Raw genomic sequence first — 14,623 nt, forward strand, 5'->3', positions numbered from 1 at the left:
CAAGATAGTTATTGACAGCCATGCTGATTAACCAATTAGAATTTTAAGTCCTTTTTACTGATGGCCTAACCAAAAGTGGGCTCCTACCCCTGAAAAGCCTCTCAGTCTACAAGTACAGAGTTTTTAAGGCAAATACCACAAAGGTTTTTGGGTCAAAGTAACTTTGAAATGTTCATTCCCAACAGAGCATAGTAATTACTTTAGAGATGACATGCCAATTATTTTTTACTTATGTCTCTTCTCATTATTTTAGTCTACTTTATTTTGGTTAATACATCTAGACTGTGGTCAAGGTCATGAAAACCTCACATATGCTGGGGGAAGAGCAGAGGCTGAGAACTGTTGAGTCAGAGCACAGCGGTGCTGCCTCAGTCATCTTGCTTCCTGGCTTGAACGGCTACTCTTCTGGAACATTCACGTGGGTTCCACGGGCTCTGAAAAGGCGGCTCTGTCCTGAGTTTGCTCACTCTCGCCTCCAGGAAAGATTAAGAAAACGGGCTTAATGAGGTCTCGGGTTAAGGTACCCTGGAAACATTAAGAAGACATCGCACATGCACGCACTACTTCTTCTTGAAAGAACTCCAACTGTTTCAGAGAAAGCCTATCAAAATATACACTGGTCTGGATTGAAGATGTTGCTCAATGCTTGCTTATGATGAACAAGAACTAAATTCAAATCCCAGCATCAAGAAACCATCTGTATTAGTTAGGGTTTTACTGCTGTGAACAGACACCATGACCAAGGTAAGTCTTATAAAAAACAACATTTAATTGGGGCTGGCTTACAGGTTCAGAGGTTCAGTCCATTATCATCAAGGTGGGAGCATGGCAGTATCCAGGCAGGCATGGCGCAGGAGGAGCTGAGAGTTCTATGTCTTCATCCAAAGGCTACTAGTGGAAGACTGACTTCCAGGCAACTAGGGTGAGGATCTTATACCCACACACACAGTGACACACCCATTCCAACCAGGTCACACCTATTTCAACAAGGCCACACCTTCAGATGGTGCCACTCCCTGGTCCAAGGATATACAAACCATCACACCATCCAAACTAACTAGAACAAAAGCAGAAATAATGAAACTCATACTTAAGAATGATATCTTATTTTATTTATGTGCATATGTGCTTGCCTGAATGAGTTTATGTGCACTATGTATAAGCAGGAACCCTCAGAGGCACAAGGTGACATGGCACTCTCTGCAACTAGAGTTATGAGTGGTTGTGAGGCACCTCACAGGAGTGGAGGGACTGAATCCAGATGTCTGAAAGAGCAGCAAGCACTCTCAACTGCCGAACCTTCTCTGCAGGCCCTCAGAACTCATACCTTTAAATAAAGTTGCAAATTTAGCCAGGCAGTGGTGGTACACACCTTTAACCACAGCATTAGGAGGTAGAGGCAGACAGATCCTTGAATTTAAGGTCATCTTGATCTACAGAGCAAGTTCCTGGACAGCTATGGTTACACAAAGAAACCCTGTCTTGAAAAACAAAACTTTTTTTGTTGTTGTTGCTGCTGTAAAAGAGATGCCAACTTAATAATATAAAAAGAAGACAAATTCTTTGTGTATGTGTTTATGGGTGTGGATGTGGACTCAGACATGCTACCGTCTCTGTGTGGTGGTCAGAGGACAACCTTGAGTGGTCTCCTAGCTTTCCACTTGCTTTTGACACAGTCTCTCATTTGTTGTGTAGGAGCTTCGGGAGATTTTTCCAGTCTTTACCTCTCAGTTTTACCTCAGGAGCTCCATATTACATATCTGGCCTCTATGGATCCAAACTCAGGTACCCACTGAGCCATCTCTCCAGTTCAAAAAGATTTATTGCTATTTTAGTCTGAAGGATCTTAATCTATTTCCTCTGCTAGCTCCTGGTTTCCAGAGAAGAAGAATAGTACACCTCATTCAGAACAAAGACTAGCCTCTCCCAAGCTCAGGAAGTTATAACCTGGGACTTCAAAACCAGTGTCCCCTATGGCAGTTTTCCAGCAAGGGCAGTAATCAGGTACAGACACCACCTATGGAAATGGTGGATTTCTAGAAAAGCCATCAGGAAAGGGAGGATAGGTTCAAAACCAGTGGGGACCAGCTGATAAGGTGGGTGCATGCAGAAAGAACACTATACAATGTCTATCACATGGTGTATATCACACAATGAGCATCACACAATGGTCAAAACACAGAGTCCATCACACAGTGACAATCACAGTGTCTGTCACACAGTGACCATCACACAGTGGCTATCACACAGTAGTCACTTCACAGTGACCATCACATCGCACAGGGACCTTCTTACAGTGGCCATCACAAAATGTCTGTCACACAGTGTACATCATACAGTGACCATCACAATGACCATCAAACAGTTACCATCACACATCACAGAGTGTCCATCTCACAGTGACCATCACACAGAGTTGAAGGGTCTAGCCCAAAGTTACTCCTATTTTCAAGCCAGCTAGGAACTGTGACTTATGAAGCCAAGCATTAAAATTAAATTCACTCTCTTTGGTCAAAGGTTATGGAACACAGGGAATTTGCATTATTTCGATGACAATAAACTTTCATTCTTGTTATGTTTTTGGCTGATCTTTGCTGCTTCTCTTTAGGCGGCAGCAACCCCAACTTCTTGCCCTGGCCCACAGCAGGGCATACTTAGCCATACTTACCGAACTCCCATAAACACAAGATGTGGGATTATATACACCAGGAACTTTTGTTTTGTTTTGGTTTTTTGAAGGTTTCTCAGCATAGTCCTGGCTGTCCTGGAACTAGCTTTGCAGATCAGGCTGGACTCAGACTCACAGAGATCCACCTGCCTCTGCCTCCTGAGTGTTGGAGAATCAGCAACTTATTAAGAATATACTTTTTTGCCGGGTGTGGTGGCGCACACCTTTAATCCCAGCACTCGGGAGGCAGAGGCAGGCGGATTTCTGAGTTCAAGGCCAGCCTGGTCTTCAGAAGTGAGTTCCAGGACAGCCAGGGCTATTACAGAGAAACCCTGTCTTGAAAAAGCCAAAAAAAAAAAAAATATATATATACTTTTTAATTTTTCTCTGGCAGATATTGAGACCACCATTCTTAATATGCATGTCTTAAAACCAATACACCTTCTAGAACTTTCTGAAGTTCAATGTTCTTATGGAATCATAATAGTCATTGTGGGGTTGGTGAGATGGCTCAGTGGTTAAGAGTGCCGACTGCTCTTCCGAAGGTCCTGAGTTCAAATCCCAGCAACCACATGGTGGCTCACAACCATCCTTAAGGAAAGCTAATGCCCTCTTCTGGAGTATCTGAGGACAGCTACAGTGTACTTACATATAATAAATAAATAAAATCTTTAAAAAAAAAATACTCATTGTGGCTGAAAAACAAAGGACAGGTGAGCTTACTGTTGTTTGAGCTGGGCAATCATGGTGCTGCACACCTTCAATCCCAGCACTAAGTAGTCAGAGAGAGGTCTCTGTGAGTTTAAGTCCAGCCTGATCTACATAGTGAGGCCAACCAGGGCTACAGAGTGAAACCTGTCTCGAAAACAAACAAATAAAATGTTCTTCTTTGTAGACCAGGCTGGCCTAGAACTCAGAAATCCGCCTGCCTCTGCCTCCCAAGTGCTGGGATTAAAGGTGTGTACTACCATGCCTGGCTCCAGGACAGCCAGGGTTATACAGAGAAACCCTGTCTCGAAAAACAAAACAAAACAAAACAAAAATGTTGTTCTTGAGGGCTGAAGAGCTAGTTCAGTGGTTAAGAATCATTTACTGATCTTGCAGAAGACCTGCATCAACCGAGCCCCCTTTACCCTGAAGTCCAGCTGGATCAAGCCAACCTGAAGCACTGGCAGGAAAGATTGTGAAAGGAGAGAAGGGTTGGATATTTATTAAACCCCTCAATCCTCCATGAGAGCTCCTCTCTGAGTCTCCAGTCTTCTTGTCTCATACTCCTTTAAGCCCAGGTGCTCCCCCAAACCACTATTGCAGAGACCAATAGCATCAGAACCTATAGGTGGGGGCTCCCAGCAGTCATGCTTACATTCTTTCAGAAGGTTAGGATGTGTGGCTGAGGACAAGAACAGCTGCAGAGGCCAGTAGCTCATGTCCACAGAAGCAAAGGCTACTGCAGGGCCTGAGGTGGGGCTTGAAGTTCTGCAAGCCCACAAGCTCTTCAGGTGATTCATGGTCATGGTACTCTCTGAGGGGTGCTGTCCTCTATCCACTCTGAATTAATAGACTTAAAAACCCAGCAAGACTCAAGTCCAAGTGGATCAAGGACCTCCATATAAAATCAGATACACTGAATTTAATAGAAGAGAAAGTGGGGAAGAACCTAGAACATGTGGACACAGGGGAAAAATTCCTGAACAGAATACCATTGGCTTATGCTCTAAGATAAAGAATCAACAAATGGGACCTCATAAAATTGCAAAGCTTCTGTAAGGCAAAGGACACTGTCAATAGGACAAAATGGCAACCAACAGATTGGGAAAAGATCTTTACCAATCCAAAGAACTCAAGAAGTTAGACTCCAGAGAACCAAATAACCCTATTAAAAATTGGGGAACAGAGCTAAACAGGGAATGCTCAACTGAGGAAACTCAAATGGCCGAGAAGCACCTAAAGAAATGTTCAACATCCTTAGTCATCAGGGAAATGAAAATCAAAACAACTCAGATTCCATCTCACACCAGTCAGAATGGTTAAAAACTCAGGTGACAGCAGATGCTGGCAAGGATGTGGAGAAAGAGGAACACTCCTCCATTGCTGGTGGGATTGCAAGCTGATACAGTCACTCTGGAAATCAGGCTGGTGGTTCCTCAGAAAATTGGACATAGTACTACTGGAGGATCCAGCAATACCTCCCCTGGGCATATATACCCAGAAGATGCTCCAACATGTAATAAGGACACATGCTCCACTATGTTCATAGTAGCCTTATTTCTAATAGCCAGAAGCTGGAAACAACCCAGATATCCCTCAGCAGAGGAATGGATACAGAAAATGTGGTACATTTACACAATAGAATACTATTCAGCTATTAAAAACAATTACTTCATGAAATTCAAAGGCAAATGGATGGAACTTGAAAATATCATCCTGAGTGAGGTAACTCAGTCACAAAAGAACACACATGGTATGCACTCACTGATAAGTGGATATTAGTCCAAAAGTTTGGAATACCCAAGATACAATTCACAGACCATATGAAGCCCATGAAGAAGGAAGACCAAAGTGTAGATACTGCAGTGCTTCCTAGAAGGGAGAACAAAATTCTCACAGGAGGAAATATGGAGACAAAATGTGGAGCAGAGACTGAAGGAAAGGCCATCCAGAGACTGTCCCACCTGGGGTCCCATCCCATATACAGTTGCCAAACTCAGATGCTATTGTGGATGCTTGCTGAGGGAAGCCTAATATGGCTGTCTCCTGAGAGGCTCTGTTGGAGCCTGACAAATACAGAGGCAGATATTTGTGGCCAACCATTGGTCTGAGTGCAGGGTGTCCGATGGAGGAGTTGGAAAAGGGACTGAAGGAGCTGAGGGGGTTTTCAGCCCCATGGAGGGAGCAACAGTGTCAACCGGCCATACCCTGCTGAGCTTCATGGGGACTGGACCACCAACCAAAGGGTACACATGAAGGGACCCATGGCTCTGGCTGAATATATGGCAGAAAATGGCCTTGTTGAACATCAGTGAGAGGAGAGGTCCTTGAGCCTGAGGGTGCTTGATGCCCCATTGTAGGGGATGCCAGGGCGGGGAGACGGGTGTGGGTGAGTGGGTGGGGAAGCACCGTCACAAAGGCAGGAGGAGGGTGGATGGGATTGGGAGTTTCCGAAGGTGAGACCTGGAAAGGGGAAAACATTTGAAATGTAAATAAGGAAAATATACAATTAAAAAAACATAAAAAAAAAATCCCAGGGAGATGAAGCAACTTTCCTGAGACTACACAAGCTGAACCCCAAGTCCCCCATCTAACACTGCTGGTGCCATGAACTGTGCTGAAGTCACAGGCTAGAGGACCTGATCCTTGATATGTCACTGCAGGGGCAGAAAAAAAATCTTCCCAGCACAGATACTTGAGACCCACTGAGAAAGGAAATGTCCTGAGGCCTCCCAGGAGCAGGTGCAAACAGCAGGTGCTGGAAGAGGTCCCCCTGGGAGCATAAGCAGAACAAGGGGGATGGACCAGATGGTGTCAGCTATTCCAGAGTCAGTGTCCCAGGCGTCCAGGGTTAAGTACTGCAGTTCTTACTTCATTAGACGAGTGCTAACTTTGTCACGTGGTTGGAGCTAATCTTTTTAGCAGGAAATAAGAAGCTCCTGTCCGTCTGATTCCTCATTGTCATGACTCTGGCTTCTTACTAAGCTTGCAGAACCTGTCAGCAAGCACTCCCAAAATCCAGCCGCTGTCAAGAGTTTCCCACGGAGATGTGGGAAAAGGCTTCCCCTTTCTGCTGGGACCCGCGGAAACCCAGGCGCAATGGCCATCACAGGTGATAGGATCTCAGTCTCTAAACTTTTAAGAATTGTTCAAATTTTATATCGACTGTTTGTTCTCTAATACATTTAACACTGAATAAAGCTGTTCTCCTGGGTCTAGTTGTATTATTTAAATTATTTGATACTTATAGATAATAAATACTGTATCTTGATCATAACCCCCAAATTCTCCATCTCACTCATTCCCATGCATCCCCCTTCAACATGTGTCCCTTTTGCCTTCATGCCCTTCTTTTGGAAAAAAAAAAAAAAAGGTACGCAACTGAATTCTGTTGTATTGTGTGCATGAGCATGGGGTTAACCTACTTCCTCAGCTGGGGCTGTGCCAGAGCCCCTGCCTTGTGCAGGCTGGAATTACTGATTAGCCTAACTTTGTGCAGGTAAGCAGGGCTGCTGGGAGCGCATGCATGCAGTGGCGGCCAGCGTTGCCAGCACTTGCCTCCTACCCTCCTTCTCTTACACGGCATCTCTTGTGTGGCTCTCAAGCCTTGTGCAAGTTGATATATGCATCTCATTTATTCTCAGCACTCGGATCAGTTAGGACTCTGCACTGACTGGAACCTAGTGCAAAATGAAGCTTCCCTGGGCACGACTGCGAGCAGCATTGATCTGTAGATATAAACGTAAATATTTTTATTACATCTGCTCATTTGTAGCGGAAGGTGGGTGTGGGGAGGACAAGGACAACGTTTAGGGCTTGGTGTTACATTAAGTTCTCCTGAGGAGATAGAAACATATTTCAGGAAAGCTTTAGGTATAAATACATTATACCTGTTTGCATAAGCAAGGTTGTGTGTATTGGGGGTACTTAAACTGTACCCCTTCTTTTAGTCCCCCATTTCCATGCTCCCACATGCCCATTTCTCTCAGCATCTCTGCCACTCCACCATTGTCCTCTACTGAGTATGAGTACCTTCTCGTATGCTTCTGGACCATCTACCCATATATATATATATACAGGTGCATGGAACTTCACATTTGACAAACATAGGTTCTTACTAGATTCAATGCTTTGTGAGTTTGCTCTGTTCCACTTAACAATTCTTATACTTATGATTACAGATGCAATGGCTCCTTTCAAGGCTGTGCAACATGAGCATTCACAGTAGTTTATACCCACAACTATCCGTAGGGATGCAAGAGACCATGCAGTAGCCTTAAGATGGTTACAGCACCTTCGGCTATCCACATTCAAGGTAAGATCTCTTAGTTTTGCACGTGTAATAAGCCATGGAAAAACTTAGCAGCTCAAACCCACAACCATTTGGCTCGGGACAGTTAGCTGAGTAGCTCTGCTCGTGACTGGCTGAGCTGGCATGTGTGGTTGGCATGTGTGGTTTTAGTCTGCTGTGGGTAGATGGAAGGGAGTGGCCTCACTCACCAAGGGGAAGGATCTGGAAGCAGAGATGTTCAGCTGTAGTGTCTTGTCTCTGCTCCTATGGGCTCTCTTCCTCCTGACAATGCCCACCTCACAAGAAGCTACTCTGTCTTGTTCTGCTGGCATGAATCAGCTTTGGAAAGGAGCAAACATCAAACCCTCCACCTGGTGGCTCTGAGTTCTCTGTGGCACAGATCCTGTGCCTCTCACTGCTGTGGGAAGCTGTGCTCCACACAGGCCTTGGGCAGATCTGTAGGGTCCTCCAGGCCTGTCATCATCTGTCCTGTCAGCTTCAGAGGAAGCACCCAGCTGAAGCAGCAAATTTATTGTGCAGTCACCTAATGATAGGTACAGATTGGAGGACTCTGTGTTCCTCTCTGAGGCAGGGTGTCATACTGCTTGCATTAGTGTTTCCTGTTGCCAATGGCTTTCTATTATAAAATAGCATAATACCAAAACTTGTGCTATATGTAAACTCAATCATAAGACATTTCGGGGGGAAATAGAGAGGGAAGAAAGGAAAGGCAGAGGCAGATAATAAAGGGTGATAGCATGGGCATGCTCACTATTCCATACTAATGTGTGGAAATGTCACAAGGAAGCTCCTTACTTTGTACAATTAATATACACTAATAACATTATAAAAAGAAAAGCAACCAGAAGCCAATATTCCTGAGGAGACTCTAAACCTCCTAGTTAGCTCTGGGTTAAAACAGTGGGTTTTGGGACTAGCACTGGTAGGAGAGTAGGAAGTTAAGCTGTGTAGACTAGTTTCAGAACATGACCCTCCTAGTAGTGGGAGCCCAATAGCCCTTAAATACCTGGCCTTGTGGCTAAGATTCCCAACACAGTACTGTGCCGTGGGCTTCCAGAGGCTCCCTTACCAGGTCCTACAGAGGTCTGCCCAGTCTTGATGCCCTAGATATTGCAGGATATCACCTGCCTCAGGCTAATCTTTCACTCAAAGTTCTAAAATAACAGAAAGCTGCTGTTTTATAGAACCAGAGACCAGGCTGTGCAGCTATTATCTGCTGGCAAAGGTGCATAGGTGGGGTGCACAGGTGGGGTGCATACGTGGACCTTATTCTCCTCACTTTCATTTTAACTAACAGTGTAGCCGCCTAGTGAGGAGCTTCATTTGTTGCAAGCCACAAGGCATCTTTGCTGTGGTTTTCAAATGTCTTCCAAATGCCTGTATGTTTCAGGGTTGGTACTCAGCCTTGGTATTACAGGATGTTGCAGAACTGTTAGGAGGAGGTTCTGGTGGGAGAAAGTTAGGACACTATGGGTGTGTCCTTGAAGGGCTATGAAGGCTCCAGCTCTATCTTCTTCTGTCTCTTTTATACTTTACCCATGAGATGAAATAATTTGCCATGTGCTACCATGGTGTGCTGCCTCAACACAAACCCAGAACAACAAGGCCAATTGGCCTGGAACAAAAACCTCTGAGCCAAAACAAACCTCTCTGCTTTATAACTGATCACCTGAGGTGTTTTGTTATAGTAACAGGAAGCTGGCTACCAAACCCTCCTTCTATTATTTTGTCTGTTTTCCTTTCTCTTCTCACTCTCTCTTTCTTCCTTTTTCTTCCTTCCCTCTTTCTTTCTTTTCTTTTCTTTAAAAGGGTACTCACTGGGTAGGCCAGGCTGGCATGAGTTTCTGGCAATCTTCCCCCTGAGTGCTAGGATTATAGGCATGCACCATTAGACATGACTTATTTTGTTAAAAGGCCCAATAATTTTGAATAACTGACAACACAAGTGTTCTAAAAGTAGTTTTTAAATCTGCCCATCCTCCAAGAGAGTTAGATCTGCTTGGTGCAGGGGGCCCTTCCTGAGAAAATACCTGTTGCAGATGGCATCAGATGGCCTTGAGAATATTAGCCTATTACTTCTTGGTTTTTTGCTTGCTGGGAGAGAATCTAAAGTTGCATGTGTGTAGCAATCTCACCTGGCACCAGAAAAAGAAAGCTAAAAACAACAAACAAACAAACAACAACAACAACAATCAAACAAACAAATGGATGACAGACTTTCAAACTCCAAAGCAACTCCTTAGTTGCTACAATGAGTCCATAAGCTTAGGTGGATGAAGGGATTATAGATTATGAAATTGATCAAATTTGAGAGGAGGGGATATGGATTAGTCCACTTAACTAATTAGTCTGACATTATTAAAGCCCTTTCAAAGATGTCTTCAGGGAACTTTACTTATTTATTTGTTTGCTTATTTATTTGTTTGTTTTTTAATTTCTGCATTTTCAGTTAGTTCTTTGTTCATTTGTTTGTTTTTGTTTTTAAAGACAGATTCTCATTAAGTTGTCCATACTTGATTTAGACTTGCTATGTAGCCCAGCTGGTCTCTGCTATTTTCCTGCCTCAGATAGTCCAGTGCTAAGATTATAGGCACACACACCTACTGCACACTTTACATCGATTTCTCTAGGGTACGGAAGTGACCTTGCATATATGCTCAAGTGCTCTATGACCTCATTCTAATTCCTGTGTTATCTGGTTAGACTTTGGTAAACTTGGCCATGGAACCAGACAACCATGCCATGTTCTTGACAGGTATGGTGAGGATTAGACTGCGCCTGCCAGATCTGTGCTTATTCATCTTGACTCATTCTCAAAATCATGCTGGTTCAAACTGTGTCAACAGTTCTGCTGGTAGCTTTATAAATATCACCTTTAGTTGTGGAATGAAATGTCTTGTGACGTTTCATTGTTTGTGGAGTGAATGGAAGAGAGACAGGGATTTCTTCCTGGGTGAAGATGGTGCAGGTGAGGAGTCAGAAGCCAGTGCAAAGGTCTGTGCAAGATAAGTAACTGTGATTGGTGAGGGCTCACAAGCCAGAGAGGAAAGCTACAAGCAGACAGTGCTAAAAACATCTCAGAGGCCCCACTGCACACCATCCACACAGCCTTAAGCCCCAGGGCCTCCCTATGATGTAAGTGCATGGAGCAGTTGCCTAGCCACACCTCTAGGCACATCCTATCCCTAGAGAGAAGCCAGATCTCAGGAGCCAGGAACTAATGAGGGCTAAAGCTGTCTGTACTTGACAATAGGGCCAGAGGCTGACAGTCACAACAGACAAACAGAACTGAGAAAAAACATGGAGCCCATGTACGTGTTGGTAGAAGCTTCTGAGAGCAGCAGGAAACCAACAAAAGTGGAATGCAGGATGGGGGTGTAGTGACAGGTGGCTTCAGGTTCTGACTTTGTGTGTTAAGCTTAGTATTTTGACTATTTCAAGAGTAAATGGGTATTTTTCTCTGGAGAAATTTCTTGAGTTTTTTTATTTACTAGTTTTGTCTTTTCAAGTCAGGCTATCCTGGAACTTGTTTTGTAGACCAGGTTGGCCTTGAACTCAGAGATCCACCTTCCTCCAAAGGGATTAAAGGCATGCACCACCACTGCCTGGCTCAAGTTTTTTGTCTATAGAAATGAATACATGACCTGCAAAGTTATAAACATGGGCTTTGACCTCAAGGAACACAATCCAGACAGGAGAGAAAGATATTATGATCCTAAAAATCAGAATGAAAGTCACTGGGCACTTTAAGGATTCTGAGGAAAATGTCACATTGATGGTCAGCAAAGACTTGGAGAAGCCAGCAGGGTTTCTGCTGAGCCTGGAGGTTCATGAAGAAAAGAATTAGACTGAGAAAGTACCCAGGAACAAGGAAGGGAGTGATTTGGACTGACAGCCTCTTAGGAATGAAGGAGACAGACTTGTGTTTCCAGCCTTACCAGGGCATCTGCACGTGATACTCATTCTCTGTGTAAATAAATCCTTCTCTGATAATGGGTCTGAATTTGTTTAGGTTGCTTGAAACAAGAATGTTACAGGAAGGGGCCAGTGAGATGGTTCAGTGGCTAAAGGTGCCTGAAGCCACACCTGGCAACCTGAGTTTGATGTGTGGGACCAATGAGGTGGAGGGAAGAATGACTCCTCCCACAAGTTGTTCTCTGACCTTTACAGGTAAGCCATGCTATGTGTGCACCCACCCACAAACAAACAAACAATAAAATGTAGCATATTTTAAAGAGAATGTTATAACAGACAGTTGTAGGAAAATGTATTCTCAGTAAGCCACTGGCAATCATGGGTGTGGTAACAATAATGTTTATGGAGCAAATACTACAAATAGATTCTTACTAAGTACTGGAAATATTGCAGGGAAACGGCAACAAAATCCTCCTGCCTCTGGAGTTTACCCATGAGACACTTCATTCTGACAGATGGGGAAACTGGGCAAGAGAGACATCAAACCTGCTTAAACCCAAATCTAGAAAGGGGCAGGACTGAAGCTAGAGGACAAGATGCTGCGGTTTCATGGTGTGGCACTTTCTCATACGTGGGCAGAAAGACATGAAACAAATGAAGGTCATACACTGGCGAGCCTGGATGAGGCCCCACGTCCTCCAGAAACATGCAGGACAGGGTGGTTTTTGGTTGCCTTTAAAAATGATTATTGTTTTGTGTGTGTATGATTATGGGATATAGCACATGCAGAAGTTAGAAGACCACTTAGTAATTGTTTCTCTCTGTAAACTTTTATGTGGGTTCCAAGGATTGAACCTAGGTGGTCAGGCTTACATGGCAATCACTTTTACCTGCTGAGTCACCTTGCCAAGATGAATTTCAATAAACATGAGTGCACACACACACACACACACACACACACATACACACACACACATACACACACACACACACACTGCTGAGTCACCTTGCCAAGATGAATTTCAACAAACACGAGCGCACACACACATACACACACACACACACACATGCACACACACAGTGGCCATGCCTAATCCTAGTACTCATGAGACCAAAGCAAAGGGATCATGAGTTCAGATAGGCCTTACATACAGAGAAAGTTCGAGGCTAGCCTGGATTCTGCAGTAAGCCCTTGAGGGGTGGGAAGGGCTCTGGGAGAAGGATGGCTCAACAGATAAATGTACTTGCCACCAAGCCTGAAAACCTGAATTTTGATCTCTGAGACCCACATGGTAGAGGGAAAGAACTGACTGTCCTAAAAGTTGTCCTCTGATGTCCACATGCACGCTGTGGGATGTGTGCCAACATACATAAAAAGTAAACAAATAAATTTAAACAGGCACTAAACATAAATTCATGTGAAAAGTATAATACAGCTTCTCCTTTTCCATTCATTTTTCTTTTCTTTAAAAACCACTTTAGATACTACATACTGAGTTACAGAACATGGGGAAATCAATCTGGTACTGACGAGGGAGCTTTGTCACCGCTCCTTAGCTTTCACAATGCTGGAAGCGTACTGTCCTACTGAGGAGAAAAGCAGTCATCACTTTAGTCATCACATTGTCATCGTCGTCGTCATTGTCATCATCATCATCATCATCATGCTAAGTGGACATAATATTAAACCAACTCTTAATGATATATTCTTATAACCATAGATTGATACAATAGATGGTGATTAACACAGAGGTTCACAACTGGTCAATATTGACAATATAAGAAACTGAGGTATAGTCATCCGAATATATATATACAGCAACCTCTCCTCCCAAGGCTCGGGGATCATTCAGAAGAGGGAGTGAAAGGAATGTAAGAGCCAGAGGTCAGAGGCAACTGTGAGGAAGCTGTGTCTTCTGGACACAGCAGAGCAGCTGTACAGATGAGTTCACAGCACTTTGATGGTAGGCACAAGACCTGTGTAAGATGAAGCCAGACCAAATCCCAGAATGCAGAGAGAATCAATGAAGTCCCACCTCAAGCCAAGAAGCTAGGGACAATTAATAGCTGCCAGGATAGGGAGAGTCGGTTTTCTGTAAGAATGTAGCTCCTGGTAAATCAACCAAGTTTGAGAAGAAAGCAATGCCTCCAAGAATATGTGGGTATCACAAACTGGACTTGGTGGGTTTACACACAGAGAAAAAAGAATGACATAATGTTGGGTTGGCAGGAAAGGATGGTGGACCTGGGAGTTTGGGGAAGGGGTAAATAAGACCCAAACCTATTGTCCAAAATTCTCAAAGAATTAATTGTTCTTTTAAATAAAATAAAAAATTTTACATCCAGACATTATCAAGAATATGAATAATCAATCTTGAGAATGGAAAAAATATTTGCAAATCTTATATCCTAGAGGGGCCTAATATTCAAACACACAGAGAACTCACACATGCCTTTAATCTTAGCACTCAGGAGGCAAAAGCAGGAGAATCTCTGAGTTCAAAGCTAGCTTAGTCTACAGAGCAAGTTCCAGGATAATCAGAGCTACACAGAATAACCCTGCCTTGAAAAACTAACCAACCAACCAAAACACCTCAGTAACACGAAGATAACGCTGGAAATGGACTGACAAGTTCAATGGGTGACAGAGACTGGTATAGGCACATTAGGTATAGGCTCAGATCCCAACAGTCTTGTAAAAAAACAGGTATGGCTGTAACCCCAGACCCTGGGGAAGAGACAAGAGAATTGCAGTGTTTTCTGGCCACCAGCCTACTTCCAGGGTCAATGAAAGATGATGTCTCAAGGGAATAAGCAGAGGTGTGGCTGAATAGGACACACAGTATCTTCTGGCTTCTACATGCTAGCACATATGTAGTACATCTGTGTACACACACACTCACAGACAGCATACACATATGCCACATTCTCATACATATACCACACTCATACACATACATATGAACACAAAGGAGAAAGAGAGAAACAGAGTAAGAGGGAAGGAGTGGAAGGGAGGGAAA

At 43.8% G+C, this 14,623-nt stretch overlaps 1 long non-coding RNA gene across 1 annotated transcript; it reads left to right on the forward strand.

Annotated features, from left to right (window-relative positions):
- Nucleotides 1-6,859: 6,859 nt before the first annotated feature.
- On the forward strand, nucleotides 6,860-14,130 carry LOC115029862 (uncharacterized). Its single transcript, XR_003835420.2, has 4 exons — nucleotides 6,860-7,118; nucleotides 7,558-7,691; nucleotides 11,701-11,858; nucleotides 13,086-14,130. It is a non-coding gene; the product is annotated as an uncharacterized LOC115029862 (long non-coding RNA).
- The last annotated feature ends 493 nt before the right edge of the window (nucleotides 14,131-14,623 follow it).

Source organism: Mus caroli, unplaced genomic scaffold, assembly GCF_978045245.1.
Source record: "Mus caroli unplaced genomic scaffold, Mus_caroli_1 scaffold_19, whole genome shotgun sequence".
Taxonomy (NCBI): domain Eukaryota; kingdom Metazoa; phylum Chordata; class Mammalia; order Rodentia; family Muridae; genus Mus; species Mus caroli.